General features: G+C 38.7%; 1 pseudogene; it reads right to left on the reverse strand.

Moving 5' to 3' along the window:
• Window positions 1-5,699: 5,699 nt before the first annotated feature.
• LOC143664390 (glucosamine-6-phosphate deaminase 1 pseudogene) lies at window positions 5,700-6,557 on the reverse strand (annotated as a pseudogene).
• Between the last annotated feature and the right edge of the window lie 15,019 nt (window positions 6,558-21,576).

Genomic DNA, 21,576 nt, shown 5'->3' on the forward strand with positions numbered 1-21,576 from the left:
AAGGGACATTCCTTCTGAGACTTTTTTCTTAGTATTTTTATTGTAAACAACAAACAAATATACAAACATACTTGACATAAAAACATTCTTGACATGTTTACAATCAATGACTCACAATATCATTGCATAGCTGCATATTCATCAACCATGATCATTTCTTAGAACATGTGCATCACTCCAGAAAAAGAAATAAAAAAAACTCATACATACCATACCCCTTACCCCTCCATCTCATTGACCACTAGTATTTCAATCTACATAATTTATTTCAACTTTTATTCCCACTATTTGTTTATTTCTTACCCATAATTTTTACTCATCCGTCCATATCATAGATAAAAGGAGCATCGGACACAAGGTTTTCACAATGACACAATCACATTGCAAAAGCTATATCATTATACAATCATCTTTAAGAATCAGGGCTACTGGAACACAGCTCTACAGTTTCAGGTACTTCCCTCTAGCCACTCTAATACACCATAAACTAAAAAGGGGATATCCAGATAATACATAAGAATAACCTCCAAGATAACATCTTGACTCTATTTGAAATCTCTCAGCCACTAACACTTTCTTTTGTCTCATTTCTCTCTTTTTCCCCTTTTGGTCGAGAAGTTTTTCTCAGTCCCCTGATGCTGACTCCCAGCTCATCCTAGGATTTCTGTCCCACATTGCCAGAGAGGTTTACACCCCTGGGAGTCATGATGCATGTGGTGGGGAGGGGGAGAGAGCAGTGAGTTCATTTACCATGTCAGCTGAGAGAGGGAGGCCACATCTTAGCAACAAAAGATGTTCTCTGGGGGTGACTCTTAGACCTAATTTAAAATGGGTTTAGCTTATCCTTTGTAGGAATAAGTTTCATGGGGGTGAATGCCACGATCGAGGGCTTGGCTTATTGATTTGTTTGTCCCCACTGCTTGCAAGGATATCAGGAATTCTCCAAATGGGGAAGTTGAATTTTTCCCCATTTCTCCATATTCCCCCAAGGATACTTTGCAGGTACTTCTTTATTCACTATTCAAATCACTTTGGGATTTATTGGGGCATGACCCTAAGCTGGACAAACCAACAAAATCTCATGCCCTATTCCAGGTTCCATGTACTTATGGTGTTCAATTAAACTGTCCATATAAGTTAAATTAAGAAATGCACTAGTCAAAATGTAAGTTTTGTATCAAATAAATATTTCTCACTTTAGTCACACACAGAAGTTTTAAGATATGAATGATTATCTATTTTCAACACCCTGCAATATTGGCATCCCTTTGTTCTTCCTCATGGAAAAAACACTTTTTAATTTTTACATTTAGTCACTAGCATTGTGCACTCTAAGCATTCCTAAATTATATTGTATCAGTCTTTATTGTCTATCTTTCCTTCTGGTTTCATAACTGCCCCCAGCCCTTCTCTCTAATTCTCACATTCAGCTTCACTCAGTGTATTTGCATTATTCTGCTACCATCAGATAGTATTCCACTATCCATTTCTGAATGTTTACAATCAGTTCTGTTATACAATAAGATTGCTGGATCATATGGCAGTTCTATACCTAGCTTCCTGAAGAACTGCCAAATTGCTTTCCACAGCGGTTGTACCATATTACATTCCCAACAACAGTGGATAAGTGTGAGTCTTTCTCCACATCCTCTCCAGCCCTAGTTGTTTTATGTTTTTTTCTGATACTGGCCATTCTAATAGGTGTCAGATGATATCCTAATGTCATTTTGATTTGCATTTCCCTAATAGCCAGGGAAGTTGAGCATCTTTTCATGGGTCTTTTAGCCATTTGTATTTCCTATTCTAAGAAATGTCTGTTCATGTCTTTTGCCCAATATTTAATTGGGTTGTTTGTCTTTTTGTTAGTGAGTTAAAGAATCTCTTTCTATATTCTGGATACTAGACCCTTATCTGATATGTGCTTTCCAAATATTGTCTCCCATTGCATAGGCTGCCTTTTTACTTTCTTGACAAAGTTCTTTGATGTACAAAAGTAAAATGAAGAGTTCCAATTTATCAATTTCTTTCTTCAGTGCTCATGCTTTGGGTGTAAGATCTATGAAACCACCTCCTGTTATGAATTTTATAAGATATTTCCCTACATTTTCTTCTAAAAGTTTTATGGTCTTATCTCCAAGATAAGAGAGGTCTTTGATCCATTTTGAGTTAATTTTTTTATTTTTATTTTTATTTATTAATTAAAAAAATTTTTAAATACCAAAAAACACCAAACAAATGCAAACATTCTTAACTTTTGATCATTCCGTTCTACATATATAATCAGTAATTCACAATATGATCACATAGTTGCATATTCATCATCATGATCATTTCTTGGAACATTTGCATCCTATTCAGAAAAAGAAGTAAAAAGAAAACAGAAAAAATGCATACATACCATACCTCCACCCCTTGCTCTCATCAGTAACAAGCATTTCAATCTAAATTTGTTTTAACATTTGTTCCCCCTATTATTCACCTTTATTCCATATGTTTTGCTCATCTGCTGATAAAGTAGATGAAAGGAGCATCAGACACAAGGCTTTCACAATCACACAGTCACATTGTGAAAGCTATATCATTATACCATCATCTTCAAGAAACATGGCTACTGAAACACAGCTCTACATTTTCAGGCAATTCCCTCCAGCCTCTCCACTACACCTTGACTAACAAGGTGATATCTATTTAATGTGTAAGAATAACCTCCAGGATAACATCTCGACTCTGGAATCTCTCAACCATTGACACTTTATTTTGTCTCATTTCACTCTTCCCTCTTTTGGTCAAGAAGGTTTTCTCAATCCCCTGATGCTGGGTCTCTGCTCATCCTAGAGGTTTTCTCAATCCCTTGATGCTGAGTCTCAGCTCATTCCAGGATTTCTGTCCCACATTGCCAGGAAGGTCCACACCCCTGGGAGTCATGTCCCATGTAGACAGGGGGAGGGTGGTGAGTTTGTTGTGTTGACTGGAGAGAGGCCACATCTGAGCAATAAAAGAGGTTCTCTTGGGGGTGACTGTTAGGCCTAATTTTAAGTAGGCTTGACCTATCCTTTGTGGGGTTAAGTTTTATATGAACAAACCCCAAGATTGTGGGCTCAGCCTACAGCTTTGATTGTCCGCATTGCTTGTGAGAATATCAAGAATTCATCTTGGGAAAGTTGAATTTTCCACCTTTCTCACCATTCCCTGAATGAGACTTTGCAAAAACTTTTTTATTCACTGTTCAAATCACTCTGGGATTTAACGGGGCACATTTTGAGTTAATTTTTGTACAAGGTGTGAGATATGATCCTCTTTCATTCTTCTGCATAAAGATATCCAATTCCCAAAACACCTTTTTGAAGAGATAGCTCTGTCCCCAGTGAGTTTGCTTGACTGCCTTATCAAAGATCAATTGTCTATAGATGACAGGGACAATTTATTTGTTCCCTTGGTCAGTATATGTATATACCAGAACCATGCAGTTTTGACCAGTGTAGCTTCATAATATGCCTTAAAATCAGATAGTGTAAGACCTCCAACTTCATATTCATTTCTCAAGACATTATTAACTATTCAGGGCATCCTGCCTATGGTAGTTAGATTCATTTATCAACTTGATCAGGTGAAGGCACCTAGTTTTGTTGCTGAGAACATGAGCCAATGGTACGTGAACCTCATCTGTTGCTAATTACATCTGCAGTTGGCTAGGAGGCATGTCTGCTGCAATGAATGATGTTTGACTTAATTGCCTGGTGCTTAAATGAGAGAATGCAACATAGCACAGCCCAAGCAGCTCAGCATACCTCATCTCAGTGCTCGCAGCTCAGCCCAGGCCTTTGGAGATGCAGAAAGAAATAACCCCAGGGAAAGTTGATAGAATCCAGAAGCCTGGAGAGAAAGCCAGCAGAGACTACCCTGAGCCTTCCCACATAAGAAAGAATCTCGGATGAAAGTTAGCTGCCTTTCCTCTGAAAAACTAACAAAATAAATTTGCTTTTATTAAAAGCCAATCTGTCTCTCGTGTGTTGCATTCTGGCAGCTAGCAAGTTAGAGCACTGCCCTAACAAATCAATTTGACTATTGGTTTTTCTATTTCTGAAAAGTAAGCTTTTTGAGATTTTAATTGGTATTGGAATCTATAAATCAATTTAGGTAGAATTGACATCTTAACTATATTTAGTCTTCCAATCCATGAACATGGTATGCCCATCCATTTATTTAGGTCTTCCATGATTTCTTTTAGCAATTTCTTGTAGTTTCTGTGTATAGGTCTTTTATATCCATAGTTGAATTTATTCCTAAATATTTGATATATTTGGCTGCTATTTTAAATGGAATTTTTTTTCTTGACTTCTTCCTCAGATTGCTTATAAGGGTATAGGAACACTACTGATTTTTGGGTGTTGATCTTGTACCCTGTCACTTTGCTGTGCTCATTTATTAGCTCTAGTAGCTTTGCTATAGATTTTTGTTTTGGGATTTTTGACATTTAGTATCATGTCATGTGCAAACAGTGAGAGTTTTACATCTTCCTTCCCAATTTGGATGCCTTTTATAGGATGCCTTTTTTCTTGTCTAATTGCTCTGACTAGAACTTCCAGCACAGTGTTGCAGAATAATGCTGACAGTGGGCATACTTGTCTTCTTCTTGATCTTATAGAGAAAACTTTCAGTCTTTCCCCATTAAGTGATTATAGCCGTGTTTTTTTTTTAGGGGGGGTGCATGGTCCAGGAATCAAACCTGGGTCTCCTGCATGCAAGGTGAGCATTCTACCATTGAATCCCCCTGTACCCCTAGCTGTGGGTTTTTAATGTATTTCCTTTATCATGTTGAGGAAGTTCCCCTCTATTCCTATCCTTTGAAGTGTTTTCATCAAAAAAGGATGTTGAATTTTGTCAAATGCCTTTTCTGCATCAATTGAGATTATCATGTGATATTTCTGCTTTGATTTGTTGATATGGTCTATTACATTAATTGCTTTTCTTATGTTGAACCATCTTTGCATACCCTGAATAAATCCTACTTGGTCATGGTATATAATTATTTTAATGTGCTGCTGGATTTGATTTGCTAGTATTTTGTTAAGGATTTTTGCATCACATTCATTAGAGAGATTAGTCTGTAATTTTCTTTTCTTGTAGTATCTTTGGCTTTGATATTTGGATGATATTAGCTTCATAGTATGATTTAAGTCACTTTCCCTCCTCTTCAATGTTTTTGAAGAGTTTGAGCAGGATTGGTATTAAATCTTTCTTGAATGCTTTGTAGAATTCACTTATGAAGCCATTTCATCCTGGACTTTTCTTTTTTGGGAGCTGTTGGCTATAGTGTTGGTTGTTCGTGCCTTTCTAAGAAGTTGTCCATTTCATCTACAAAGAAGTTCTGTCCAGTATACATAAGACCCTAATTCCCTCTCAATTGAGAATAAGTGCATGAAATGATAGAGGTTCCTAAAACAGTATGTTGTTCATGTGAACAGTGTCAGAGGCAGAAGAAAAAGTTAAAAACTCTTAATCTAGGTGTGGCAGACATCAAAATGATGGAGTACATTTTTTTCAGAGATTTTTTTCTGAATCAGAGTAGGTTACAAACAAGTCATTCTCCAGGTAAACAAACTAAAGGACTAGGCTCCAAACCTCATAGCCAAGAACAAAAGGTTTACCCATTTATCTGTAATATTAATACTAGATTAATGAAATACAGTTATGTTCTCCTAAAGACCATTCCAGAAGAACCTGCCCATACCTATGGATAGTAGGTGAGACACAGGCTTATCACTGTAATGTTTCTTGGAAGACTGGCTTTTCTCTGCTTCCTTCTCTTTGATACTGACAAGGGGTCCACCAACTTGTTTTGAACAAGCATTAAACTTTTGAAATATTTGATGGTTTTTACTTTCAGCTCTAGGATTGCATCCTCATACACACAAACACTATGTGGGGATGCTGCTGGAAGGCAGACACAGTCTATATGTGGCTCACCCCTTCTTCGATGGCCTTATACAGAGCAAATGCCTTGTGCACACCTGTGATGAGGATTATCACCATCCACGATGGTGTTTACACCCACTGTCAGAGTCATGGTGGGGACCTTGATGAGATCTATCAAAAACTTAGCATTGGCCAGGATGGTGTCCATGGCCAGTGTCTTCACATTGGTTCTGGACACCAGATGGAGGCAGGTTCATTGAAGGTGATGTGTCCATCAGGGCCAATGCCTCCAACAAACAGTTCAATGCCACCTACAGCTGTGAACTTTTAATCAAAGACTGCACACTCTACCTCCAGATCTGTTGCATTCACATCCAGAATATGGGTGTTTTCTGGATGGATGTCAATGTGCTTGAAGAAGTTGTTCCACATGAAGGAGTGGTAACTCTCTGGCTGATCTTGAGGAAGGCCCACATATTTCTCCATGTTGAAGGTCTTTGCATATTTGAAGGACAGTCCCTGTTCTTGTAATGCTCAATCAGCTTCTTGTAGCAGCCAAGTGGTATGCTCCCAGTGGGGAGCCCCAAGGTGAAGTACCTGTTTGGCTGTAGGTTAAACTGGATGATGTGGTTCCTGATATATATGGCTGCTCACTAACTGGCCTGAGAATATTGTTGAGAATGATGAGCATCATCATGTTGAGGACATCTCCACTGGATGCTGCAGCAATGACACTGATGTCCCACCCCCTCCCCTTCATTTTTGAAGGACAGTTTTTCTGGGTATAGAATTCTTGGTTAGCACTTTTTCTCTTTCAGAATTTTAATTATATCATACCACTGCCTTCTTACTTCTATGGTTTCTGCTTGTAAATCCACTCATAGCCTTATCAAGATTTCCTTGTCACGATGGTCCACTTTTCTCTTGCTGCTTTCAACATTCTTTCTGTCTTTGACATTTGACAATCTGATTACCAAGTGTTTTGGAGTAGGTCTATTTGTATCTATTCTGTTTGGGATATGCTGTACTTCTTGGATCTGTAGTTTTATGTCTTTCATAAGAGATGGGAAATTTTCAGTGGTTATTTCCTCCATTAGTCTTTCTACTCTCTTCCCCCTTTCTTCTCCATCTGGGACACCCAGAACAAATATATTTGCATGCTTCATGTTGTCACTCAATTGCCTGAGGTTCTGCTTATGTTTTCCCATATGTGTGTGTGGGATTTCAGATATCATGTCTTTTACCTCACTAATCTTTTCTTCTCCTTTAAACCTATTGTTTTAGCCTTCCATTATTTTTTATCTCTTCTGTTGTGCCTTTCATTCCCATAAGTTCTGTGATCTGTTTTTTCAAATTTTGAGTTCTTCTTTATGTTCACCCAATGCCTTTTTTATATCCTCCCTCAACACATTGATTTGATTTTTGGTGAGATTTTGTATGTCTGTTCAAACATACTGAATTAGTTGTTTCGATTCCCGTATCTCATTTGAAGTGTTGGTTTGTTCCTTTGAAGGGCCATATCTTTGATTTTCCTAGTAGGGCTTGTCATTTTCTGTTGACATTTAACATTTGATTTCCTTAATTAGTTTATTCTGGGCCTTGCTTTCACTATTTTACCTAGAGTCTTCTTGCTGGGTGCTTTATTCTCTGTCTGTTCTTTGACATTTGGTCCAACTTATTCTAGACCTCTACGATAGATTCCATTTAATGGATCAGAATTTTTCAGTTCTTGTTTTTCTGCCTCATACCCTGACTATATGGAACCTTATTTTTCAGGAGGGTCTCCTCAGATATTATTGACCCCAGTCAGATTTTCTCAGACCAGATAGATCCATGTCTCAGGAGGAGAGACTAGCCAGCATCAATTTTTCCTGAGGTTGAGACCCAGCAGGTTTTCAGACTTTCCTATAAAGTCTCTGCTTTCCCTATCCTACCAAACATGTGATGCTTGTCTGCCCACAGCTTCCCACAAACATAAAGTGATGTGATGCCTCTAATTTAAGCAGACTCTGCCAGGAGCATGGATGAGACAGAGGCTAGGTGGACTTTGATTTCTTCTGTTTTCTAGCCCCTGGGGCCTGAATTCCCTAAGGAGTACCTCCACTTGAGCTGGACTCCATCCTCCCTTTTTTTGGTGAAGATAAGCCCTTTAAGGAATAAGTTACTTTCTCCTGACTAGTTGCTTTGTCTCTCAAATTTGCCTTCTTTCCACACTTGCCTGGGGCAGGGCTAAAGCCTGAGAGTGCTTGCAGTTCTGTCTAATGAGCTGTTAAGAGATGAAAAAAAAGCATTTTAAGGGCTTGATCTCAGCTCCCTGAGTTTGCCAATCAAAAGCTGGATTTGGTATGTGTCTGTATGTGTCCCCAGGTTCTATGTGCCCCCTTTTCTTGGGATCCAACCCTTTTCCAGTATTTTGTGTTGTCCAACTAAAAAAAGCATCTGTTTTTTTCTCCATCAGCTCAGCCCCCTCTCTACTGGGATGGAAACTTCTGGTTCCTTCATTGCTTATTCCAGGCTTATCTGTGCTTGGAACCTGTCCTCAGTAGTCAGAATTTGTTAATTAGTTCCACAATTGGGGCCTGGTTGAGCTGAGCCCTTGATACTAGTAAAGTCTGTTTCCTTTCCCTTTGGGGAACCAGCCTGCCATGATCATGGGGTAGGGGTGCCAACATCTGTGGCTTGGGGAACTTGCAATTCTGTGGGGGATCTCAGCCATTCTACTCATTCCAGACTGTTGTTTGCCGTGTGTCCAGTCACTGATGTCACCCCAGCAGTGATTCCATACAGTTCCTGGCTATGTACTAGCTGCCGAAAAGGATGAACTAAATTCCGCACCTCACTATGCCACCATCTTGCCCTGCCTCTTCTGAAGAGTCACCTTTTTTTTCAATTCAAGAATTCCTACCACACCCATTTCATCCTCTAAATCAATTCCTGTCAAACTGACCTGATCCATTTCTTTATCAATCTTAAAACCCACAGTGTGATGTTATTATTTTGCACTCCCATTAAGAGCCAGGAAACTTCCAATTATTTTGCATTGATTTTGAGCTAATTAACTTATACTTTTGCACAACCCCATGCTTCCATTCACTTCTATTCCTTTCCTATGCACTTTCCACAATTCCATTTTACCTATGCACTCCCATTTTGTGAATTTCTTTTCCATTCCTTGTACACCCATATTCTGCCATTCAGCTACCACTATTTGAATGGCAGAATTCAATGGCTACCACTATTTTTATATTCACTATATGCTTCTCTCTTAAAATCTTTGCACAAGAAACATAAGAAAACATAGATAATTTGGACCTCTTCAATACTAAAACTTTTGTACCTCAAGAAACTTTATCATGAATGTAAAATAATACCTTATTCAATGGGGAAAGTATTTGGAAACCACAATTCCAATAAGCGTTTATATTCCAGAATATATAAAGAAATCCTATAACTTAACAACAAAAAAAACAAAGAGCACAATTAAGAAATATGCATAAGATTTGGATAGATATTTCCCCAAAGAAGACATAGAAATGGCCAGAAATCACAATAAAAGAAGTTCAACATCATTAGGCATCAGGGAAATGCAAATCAAAACTACAATATACCAGTTCACACTCATCAGAATGGCTGCTATTTTAAAAAATGGAGCATAAGTGTTGGAAATGCTATGGAGAAATAGGGACTCATTCATTGCTGGTGGCACTGTAAAATAGCACAGCTGCTGTGGACAACTGATTTGGCAGTTTCATCAAAGCTAGGTGTAGAACTACCTTATGACCCAGCAATCCCACTAGCAGCTATATACCCAAAAATATTTGAATGGAGGGAATCAAGCAAATATTTGCAAATTGACATTCCTAGCAGCATTGTTCACAATTGTCAAAAAATAGAAGCAATCTAAGAGTCCATCAACAGTTGAAAGGATAAGTAAAGTGTGAGAAATATTATTCAAGCACAAAAAGGAATACATTATACATGCAATGACATGAATGAATTTTGAAGACATCATGCTTAGTTAAATAGTCAAGACACAAGAGAACAAACATTGTTTTATCTCACTTATTTTAATGCAATTTTATTGAGATATATTCACACATAATATAATCCATCCAAAGTATACAAATAATGGCTCACAGTATCATTATATAGTTGTAAATCCATCACCACTACTTTGGAACATTTTCATTATTCCCAAAAAATAAAGAAAAAGAAAAAGAAAACCCCAACTATTCCATTCCCCCCTAGGCTCCCTTATTATTATTTTTTGTCTTTATTTTATTACTTATCTGCCTATACACTGAATAAAAGGAGTGTCAGTCATAAGGTTGAATAATCACACAGTCACATGATAAAATCTATCTGGTTATACAATAATTATCAAAAATCAAGGTTACTGGATTACAGTTCAACTGTTTCAGGTATTTCTTTCTAACTACTCTAATACACTACAAATTAAAAAGAAATATCTATATGATGAGTCAGTAGTTATAACCATTTGTTAAATCCTAATTTCTCAGTTATACCTCCTCCCCTTCATTTAATCATTCTCTCAATCTTCAGGAATATTTCTGAGTAATGATAATTTTGTCTTCATCATGCTGGAAAGGGATGTTGACCTTATGGGGTAGAGGCATGAAACTAGTTGATATTCTTGGAGAGACTGGTACATCTGGGTTTCAGAGCTTACCTGGCATAGGAACAATCTGGAGGCCTTAGGTTTCTGAAAAAAATAAACTTACTTAGAAAAAAATTTATGGAATCTTAGAGCACAGGGTATTCTTTAGGATTTTCAGGAATACTGTCAGTTGTGGCTTGGCATACTGTGGCAATTTGCAATACCTGGCTGAAGTCTGCATGAGAGTAACCTTCAGAATAGCCTCTCAGCCTTATTTGAAATCTCTTAGCCACTGAAACTTTACTTTGTTTCATTTATTTTCCCCATTTTGGTTGAGGTATTATCAATCCCATGATGCCAAGGTCAGGCTCATCCCTGGAAGCTGTGTCCCATGTTGTCAGAGAGACATGACCCCACTAGAAAAACTGTCTTATGTAAGGGGGAGAATAGTGAATTTATTTGCAGAATTTGGCTTAGAGATGGAGGCCAGATCTGGGCAAGAAAAGAGTTTTTTTTTCTGGGGGTGACTCTTAGGCATAATTTCACCATTGCAGAATAAGTTTCCTAAGAGCAAGCCTCAAGATCAAAGGCTTTGATTATTAAATTGTGAGTCCCTAATGATTGCGAGAATATCAGGAATTCCCCCAGTGGGAAAGTTTAATATTTCTGCATTTTTTTCTCCAGCCCCTGAAGAGGACTTTACAAAAACCATTTATTTTCTGCCTAATATACTCTAGGAGCATTTTATGTACCTGTACTTGTACAGAATAACAAGCCCTCATTTCCTGTTCTAAGTTCCATGTAGTTATGTTGTTTAAATAAGCTGACAAGATAGGTTAACTTAGCTTATTTGCCATAGAAAATTTAAATCTTGGAACAAATAAACATCACTTCCTTTGATCTCACGCAGAAGTTGGGGTTATAAAATACAGACAATATCATCTTTTACCCTGTATTCTGATTTACCTTAGTACAACCAAGGGGCTGTTTCACTCATATTTCTAATTGAAGTCTGATCTCTTTTTCAGCTTCTTTAACAGTTGCTATGTGGAGTAATGCTGACTTTCAGATCTGCAGAGTTCTAATCCCAAGTCTCAGGTGTCACACAGATACCCAAAGTTCCGGGAAACTACCAGATTATACACAAAGAGCATAGCATCTCAGAATTTAGGAATAACAGTTAAAACTCTGTAATAGATGTGACTGCTGTAAGAGTTTACAGTCTAGGAACCTTTACAATAAGGCTTATTGAACATTCTGCACTTCTTAATCATCAATTGCTCAATCTCTTTCCACTTCCTATCCCCTGTTAACCTATGCTCCTAAATTCAATACTCAGAATTTATTCATTATAGTTAGTTTATATTAGTACAACCATACAATTTTTGTCCTTTTGTTTCTGGCTTATTTCGCTCAACATAATGTCCTCAAGTTTCATTCACCTAGTCACATGCCTCACCTCATTCTTTCCTGCAGTTGCTCAATATTCTAGCATGCATATATACCACAGTTCCCCATTCCATTCATCACTTGATGCATGCTCAGGCCACTTCCATCCACTGCTAATCATGAATGATGCCACCACAAACACCAGTGTACAAATGTCTACTTGTGTTCCTGCTTTCAATTCTTCCACATATATACCTATTAAAGTGTTCCAGGATGCTATGACAACCCTATCTAGTCTCCTCTGGAACCACTACACTGTCCTCCTGTATCTCACTCATTTGAAACTTTTAGAATAAGCAAATTCCTAAAATCCAAATCTAGAGTATAGGTTACCAGGTGATGGCATGGGAATAAGGTTTGAGAAGTGAAGGTTTAAAATACACAGGTTTTCTATTTGGAATAATATGAATGTTTTGTTAGTGGATAGTGATGATGGTACCAAAAAATTCTGAAAATTAATTAATACACTGAAACATATATATGAATGTGATCAAAAGGGGAAATATTAGATGGTACAGAATAAAATGCTATAATAGAATAAAAAATTTTTAAATCCATGTTTCCACACCAACAGTGAACCCTACGTTAAACTATCTGTAAGCCCCAAATTTATCTAATAAAATTTTTAAAAATTCTGTACATCCTCTGTAAACCATCTTCTACTTCAACATACTGTGTCCTTTCTCTGGGCTATGCATCATGCACATGTTACATAGTCAGGCAGTGACATCTATGGTTACTTGATTCAACAATCACTCATTGCATACTCACTGTGGGCTATTCGACTCAAACTTCATGCACTCCTGTTGCACCTTGGTTTATCTTCATTTGGCTAACTTGGCTTACCTTTGAAATCACTGTGTGACTCGGCTTATTCTCATACATACCACTGTCATAAGGAGTCTGACTCTACTTTCTCTATTTAACCCTTGAGAGCATTGAATTTCCCTTCTCTGCTTATCCCACATATGGTCTCACTGATCAGAAAGCTCATGTGGCCCAAAGGGTGTATTACTTTTCAATGCACACCAATGTAATAGAAACCCAACCTAGTAATGAGTAGGATATTTTTGACAGAGACACTGGACAATTATTTCTCATATAAGCACCTCATAAAAAAAGGGCTGCAAACTTCTCTTTGACTTGGTTAACCTGCCAGTATTAAAGAGACCCTAGAGAGTGTAGAATTACTGCCTGCTCATGGGGTATGCACCAAGACCCAGGTCTCTGTATGCCAAATCAACAAACACTCCCACTGAGGCAAGCCCAAGTCTTACATATTTTAGGACCACAAAAACCTCTCCACCATGGGGCTTTTGTGGAGCCCAGCTATGAAAAGAGCCACCCAGAGAACATTTATAACTCCCTGCTTTATAACAAGTACCAGCCTGGACAAGGCAGAAATGCCCATGGAGGCCACTCAGGAATGGGGCTTGGTCTTGGTTACATGTTGGGGCCTGTTACCAAAAGAACCTCCTGAAAAATTCCATCTTCCTGTGGAGGTGGAAATCAGTCTTGACTGGTCAAGGCTGTTTAGGGAGTGCCCTCTGAGCCAGTCAGCAGTTCCAGTCATTGCAAGCACCTCCAGAAAACTTTTTTTAATTTCCTCTCTGGATGCCAGGACTGGCCAAGGGTGGTCTAGTCAGGGAGGGCAGCTGCACCTAGGCTATGTTGTAGGTGGGACCTAGTCTCCATATGTGCCTCTTAAAAATTTTTTTTCAGTCTCCCACGGGAGTGTGAGCTCTGCCTGGGTCAGCCAGTGAGCAAGGCAGATACCTGGGACCCTAGCATGGTCCCATTTTGGACCTGATTACTGAATATGCTCCCCAAAGATCTTTCTGTGTCTCTTTCCTGTGAAGGTAAGTAGCTCTGCTGGCCAGTGAGGCCATGTGAAGGTGCTGGGCAAGACCATGGGCCTGAATATGTTTCTATCATTGAAAGCACATCCCTAAAAGGTTTTTAAGATTTCCCTCTAGAGGCTGAGATAGACCCTAGTTAGACAGGAAAAACACAGGTGACCTGCAGCATGGGTGGCATCCAGATTTAGGATGAGCCAATCTAGACTTTTATAAGTACCTCCTTGGAGGGGACCAACCCAAGTTGAACAGGGAAGCCTGAGCGAGTGACCCATGGTCAGCTTTTGCCCCACTAATTCCCTTCCCTTCCTCTCTTCCTCCTGCTCTCTCCTGCACTCCCTTCAATTTTTCTTCCTGATATCCCCTAGCTTCTTATTTTTTCCTTTTCCTTTCTTCAGCTTTCCTCAGGTCTTCTTCTCTAAGTTCATATCTCTCCTCATTTACCCTCCCCCCTATTCCCTACAACTCCCTACTTCTTCCACCTTTCCCCTCCTTATTTTGTTTCCTTCTCTCCCACAGATTACCCCTCTTCTCTTCTGAGTCAGGTCGCTTCCTCTCCATTTACCTCCCAGTGCTCAGGTCACCTCAGTTCAGCTTTCTCCTACTCAATTGCAGTCTGCCCTGTCACTACACCACAGTTCACTGCTCCCCTCTTGACTCTGTCCTCTCTTGATTTCCCCCACCAGATCCCACTTTCCTGGGGGAACTGTCTAAAACTTCTATCAACCCTGTAAAGCTGCTTCCCCAGATTCTTCCCTTCTAGCCTGTAGGCATATATCCCCCTCCAATCTCAAGACTCCCCTTCTTCCAACAGAACTCAACCTCCCCCTCATTCCTTCTTACCAAGAACAGCTTCCATCCATGCCCTGGGGGTACACTACTTTCAGCCCCACTTGCAAATGTTCTCAGAGTGCCAGGCCCCTGGACTAGCAGGTTCATGGTGGTGAATATACATAGATCCACCTACATATGGTGGATCTATGGGTGGCCCTAGCCCTTGGGAAGTCCAGAGACAGGCATTTCTGCACTCAGACATGGAAAATACCTTGGATATTGTTACAGTATTCCTGAAATAGTACAGAAAAGCACAGCATGTCCTCCCAAGACTATATCCAACACCTCACCCAGGTTAGTCATGAACTAGGCACCCACCAGTCTCCCCAAACAGCATCCACAGACTGGACTCCCAACACAGCAGCCCACAAAATAAATCTCCAGCAAAGTAAATCCCCTCCCCATTAAGCCAATTTATAAGCCCTTGTTAATGCGATATTACTGAACACTATGAAAGGTTTCACTAAAGGTGTATCTGTTTTTTCCCCAGAGATGGGACAATATATTCCCTTCACCAGATTCCTGTCTCTCCAACCAGAATACACAACACATTCATCTAGACCTCAAAGGGAAGTGCTCCCAGGTGAACTGAGCTGGCTTGTCCTCTCTCCAAACTGATAGGATCCCAAAACAATGGTCTCACACCAAGCCAATTAACCAATAACATCCTGGGGTGAGGCTTGAGAAACTCCACAAAAAAATTTATGGTGCAGTCAGGGTAGAAAAATGTCAAGTCATGTGTAAGGACGATCAACAGCCAATTTTCCACCCTGGCACCTTCATCCAGGGCTTGACAGACTATCAGCAGAAAACAAGTTGGCAATCCATGGCCCCACCCTGGCAAGAATCCCCATGAGTTCTAATCTCCACCATTACCACCTTGTGACCTTGTTACTAAATCCTTCTGTGCCTCAGTTTCCTCAGCTATAAAATGGAGATAAGATTCAAAGCATTTAATTTATTGAGGTTATGAGTATTAATGAGCTCCTACTGTGTATATCATGCTATTATACATAGTAGGTATCATAAGGGTGTTTGAAAATAGAGAAGCCTGGAGTATTTATATGACAACTTGAGAGTTGAGCACACTATTTTTCCTTATTTCATTTTTAAAATGGAAATGTTTTATAAACATTGTATGAAATATTTTCAAGCCACAATATTTATTAATAATTTAATAAGGCAAAATGTAATTTCCCTTCATATTATAATTTATTTTAGTTGACACTGCTGATCTGCAGTTGACCTAGAGAGAAAATGCAGGAGGTGAGGGGCAGAACTATGGAAACTCTTGGGAGTGGGGCCTTTACTCATGCTGGGACTCCCCAGTAACAAATTGAAAACTCCCTCCTGGGGTGTATCTCAAAGCTTACATGCCAGAGGTATAGATATCTATATAGATCTCCTGGATCTGGTCCATTACAAACAAAATTAAACTAATTTATATAGAGATCTATCCCTCTTCTTATTCCCACCCACACCTCCACTTTCTCCCCATAGTTCCCTTTCTCATCCAGTACCCTCTAATCTCCATTGGGCAACAGGGTTTGTCCCTTTTCCCAGAAGAACCTCTCCATCTGCCATCCTTCCTACTGAGGCTCACCTGGCCTGCACCCCTTCTCCCTTTCCCACTTTCATCTCTGATCAAGCTAGAAATGTCTGTGTGATGGTTAGGTTTTGGTGTTACCTTGCCCACATGATGATTCCCAGTTGTCTGGTCAGCAAGCACAGGCCTGTTGTTGCAAGGATATTTTGTAGCTGGTTGATAAACTGGAAGGCTGGTTTATTAAATCATCAGCCAGTTTATTTCAGCTGCTGCTGATCACATTTACAATAAACTAAGAGCATGACTCCTGCAAACAAGATAGTCCAATCAGTTGGATTTAATCCAATCAGCCAAAGAATTTTGAATAGATAAAATTTTCACCACTTCCTCAGCCAGTGAGCTTGTGGAGTTCAAGACCCTTCATCAGTGTTGCCACCTGTATTAGCTAGGGTTCTCTAGAGAAACAGAATCAGCAGGAGATATCTGTAAATATAAAATTTATATGTGTCTCATGCAACCATGGGGATGTAAAAGCCTAAGATCTATAAAGCAGGCCACAAATTGGCAGCTCCAATGAAGGTCCCCAATGAACTCTCAGGAGAGGCTGGCTGGTTGAAGCAGGAGGAGTTATTGTCTCTTGTGAATCCTCCTTAAAAGCCTTCTGGTGATTAGATTAAACAGCGTCACTCATAGAAGACACTCCCCTTAGCTGATAGCAAATGCAATCAGCTATAGGTGCAGCCAATTTGGTCATGATTTAAGTCCATGAAATGTCCAATAGACAAGCCAGACCTTGCCTGACCAGACAACTGGGCGCCATGATTGGCCAAGTTGACATATTGACCTGACCATCACAGTCCACCCCTGGTCAACTTGACAGCTATACATATCACTTTAAACCATATTTAATCTCTAAATAAAAAATAACCCATTTTCCTTGCCCAATATGCAAGTGTCCTGCATACAACCAGAAACACAATAAATCTCTCCAGAATATGGTGCAAGTCTTTGAGTAACATTCAATATTAAACTTGATATCCTACATCTTAATATTATAACATGAACAAAACAGCTTATGTCATATAATAAAGGGGACACAACAAAGAGAAAAGCAAAGATTTTATTTATATATAAATACATAGATACTAATTAAAAAGCAAATAAGAAACATTCATACCATTTACAGTCTTCATTTCTGTAGTTGATCATGTGGTCATAGTTCATATTTATCATTACCTTCTTCCACAACACATTCCATGTTCCCTTTACTGTCAGCCAACTTTCGTCAGCTGGCTGTGGTTCTTTGTCTGGGGTTGGGGGGGGCTAAACCTTCATTCCTGAGGTTTCAGAGCCATTGGTATTCTTGCCTGGATTGCAGTGTTGTAGATTCCCATTGATTTTAATCACAGGGCATGGTAGTACTAAGACACACTAGGGGATCTCCTGTATTCCAGGAAAACTCTACCTCTATTGCATATCTGCAATCCTATATCAATCACACCAACCAGTAAAGTAATCCCCTTATTAGCTTCTTGATTCAGGGGCATGAGTAGGCCAAAATGACCAGGTGGAAGTTTTAGATTCCAGTTCATTGGAATCATTGTTTCTTCTGGTGTAAGCATTCCTCCTTCGGGACTTCAAAGCTGTAGAACAGCAGAGCTCAAGATTTCAGGGACACAGCAAACTAACCCCAAAGCAAGCAAAAGGAAAGAAATAACAAAGATTAGAGCAGAAATAAATGAAATTGAGAACATGAAAACAATTGAGAAAATCGATAAAACCAGAAGCTGGTTCTATGAGAAAATCAATAAGATTGATGGGCCCTTAGCAAGATTGACAAAAAGAAGAGAGAAGATGCAAATAAATAAGATCAGAAATGGAAGAGGAGACATAACCACTGACCCCACAGAAACAAAGGAGGTAATAACAGGATACTATGAACAACTTTATGTCAATAAATACAACAATATAGAAGAAATGGACAACTTCCCAGAAAGGCACGAACAACCAACTTTGACTAAAGAAGAAATAGATGACCTCAACAAAACAATCACAAGTAAAGAAATTGAATCATTCTTTAAAAAGCTTCCCAAAAAGAAACGTCCAGGACCAGACGGCTTCACATGTGAATTCTACCAAACATTCCAGAAAGAATTAGTACCAATCTTGCTCAAACTCTTCAAAACAACTGAAGTGGAAGGAAAGTTACCTAATTCATTCTATGAAGCCAACATCACCCTCATACCAAAACCAGGCAAAGATATTACAAAAACAGAAAACTACAGGCCAATCTCTCTAATGAATATAGATGCAAAAACCTCAACAAAATTCTAGCAAATTGAATCCAGCAACACATTAAAAGAATTATACATCATGACCAAGTAGGATTCATCCCAGGTATGCAAGGATAGTTCAACATAAAAAAATCAATTAATGTAATACACCATATCAACAAATCAAAGCAGAAAATCACATGATCATCTCAATTGATGCAGAGAAGGCATTTGACAAAATTCAACGTCCTTTCCTGTTGAAAACACTTCAAAGGATAGGAATAGAAGGAAACTTCCTCAAAATAATAAAGGGAATATATGAAAAACCCACAGCTAATATTGTCCGCAATGGGAAAAAACTGAAAACTTTCCCCCTAAGATCAGGAACAAGACAAGGATGTCCACTATCACCACTGTTATTCAACATTGTGTTGGAAGTTCTAGCCAGAGCAATTAGACAAGAAAAAGAAATACAAGGCATCCAAATTGGAAAGGAAGAAGTAAAACTCTCACTGTTTGCAGATGATATGATACTATATGTCGAAAACCCTGAAAAATCCACTGCAAAACTACTAGAGCTAATAAACGAGTACAGCAAAATGGCAGGTTACAAGATCAACATTCCAAAATCTCTAGTGTTTCTATACACTAGTAATGAACAAGCTGAAGGGGGAAATCAAGAAACGAATCCCATTTACAATTGCAACTAAAAGAACAAAATACCTAGGAATAAATTTAACTAAAGAGACAAAAGACCTATACAAAGAAAACTACAAGAAATTGTTAAAAGAAATCACAGACATAAATAGATGGAAGGGCATACCATGTTCATGGATTGGAAGACCAAATATAGTTAAGATGTCAATTCTACCTAAATTGATTTACAGATTCAACACAATACCAATCAAAATCCCAACAACTTACTTTGCAGAAATAGAAAAACCAATAAGCAAATTTATTAGGGTGCCCCGAATTGCTAAAAGTGTCTTGAGGAAAAAAAACGAAGCTGGAGGTCTCACGCTGCCTGACTTTAAGGCATATTATGAATCAAAACAGCATGGTACTGGCATAAACATAGATATATTGACCATTGGAGTCGGATAGAGTGTTCAGATATAGACCCTCTCATCTATGGACATTTGATCTTTGATAAGGCAGTCAAGCCAACTCACTGAGTTGGGCAGAACAGTCTCTTCAATAAATGGTGCCTAGAGAACTGGATATCCATATGCAAAAGAATGAAAGAAGACCCATATCTCACACCCTACACAAAAGTTAACTCAAAATGGATCAAAGAGCTAAACATCAGATCTAAGATCATAAAACAATTAGAAGAAAATGTAAGGAAATATCTTATAAATCTTATAATTGGAGGCATTTTTATAGACCTTACACCTAAAGCAAGAGCAATGAAGAAATAAATAAATGGGAACTTCTCAAAATTAAACACTTTTGTGCATCAAAGAACTTCATCAAGAAAGTAAAAAGTCAGTCTACACAATGGGAGACAATATTTGGAAATGACATATCAGATAAAGGTCTAGTATCCAGAATTTATAAAGAGACTGTTCAACTCAACAACAAAAAGACAGCCAATCCAATTACAAAATGGGAAAAAGACTTGAACAAACAACTCTCAGAAGAGGAAATACAAATGGCCAAAAGGCACATGAAGAGATGCTCAACGTCACTGGCCATTAGAGAAATGCAAATCAAAACCACAATGAGATATCATCTCACACCCACTAGAATGGCCATTATCAACAAAACAGAAAATGACAAGTGGTGGAGAGGATGTGGAGAAAGAGGCACACTTATTCACTGTTGGTGGGAATGTCAAATGGTGCAACCACTGTGGAAGGCAGTTTGGTGGTTCCTCAAAAAGCTGAATATAGAATTGCCATATGACCCAGCAATACCATTGCTAGGTATCTACTCAGAGGACATAAGGGCAAAGACACAAACGGACATTTGCACACCAATGTTTATAGCAGCATTATTTAGAATTGCAAGGAGATGGAAACAGCCAAAATGTCCATCAACAGATGAGTGGCTAAACAAACTGTGGTATATAATATGATGGAATATTATGCAGCATTAAGACAGAATAAACTTATGAAGTATCTAACAACATGGATGGACCTTGAGAACATTATGCTGAGTGAGACTAGTCAAAAACTAAAGGACAAATACTGTATCGTCTCATTGATATGAACTGATATTAGTGAATAAACTTGGAATATTTTGTTCATAACAGAGACCATCAGGAGATAGAAACAGGGTAAGATATTGGGTAATTGGAGCTGAAGGGATACAGACTGTGCAAGAGGACTGGATACAAAAACAGAAATAGACAGCACAATACTACCTAACTGTAATATAATTATGTTAAAACACTAAATGAAGCTGCATGTGAGAATGATAGAGGGAGGTGGGCTAGGGACATAAATGAAATCAGAAAAAAAGATAGATGTGAAAGATTGAGATGGTATAATCTAGGAATGCCTAGAGTGTATAATAACAGTGAAATGTACAAGGTACAATTTTAAAAATGTTTTTGCACGAGGAAGAACAAAGGAATGTCATTATAGCAGAGTACTGAAACGATGGTAATTAATATTTTAAAATGTCACCTTCTGTGTGAGACTAAAGCAAAAAATGTTTATTAGTTACAAAATTTATATTTTGAGTAGTACATTTCCTAATATAACTTATGTAGATAGTTTGATTGAGTGCCATAAGTACTTGGAATCTCAGGTAGGACATGAGATTTTGTTGGTTTGTCCAGAGTGATGCCCTGATGAATCCCAGAGTGATTCGATCAGTGAGTGGAAAAGTATCTGCAAAGCCCCCTTTGGGGAGTGGTGAGAACACGGAGAAATTCAACTTCCCCAAGTTGAATTCTTGATATTATCACAAGCAGTGTGGCTACATGGGACATGATTCCCAGGGGTGTGGACCTTCCTGGCAACGTGGGACAAAGATCTTGGAATGAACAGAGACTCAGCATCAAGGGATTGAGAAAAACCCTAGAATGAGCTGAGACTTAGCATCAAGGGATTGAGAAAACCTTCTCGACCAAAA

This window comes from Tamandua tetradactyla, chromosome 20 (assembly GCF_023851605.1).
Source record: "Tamandua tetradactyla isolate mTamTet1 chromosome 20, mTamTet1.pri, whole genome shotgun sequence".
Lineage (NCBI taxonomy): Eukaryota > Metazoa > Chordata > Mammalia > Pilosa > Myrmecophagidae > Tamandua > Tamandua tetradactyla.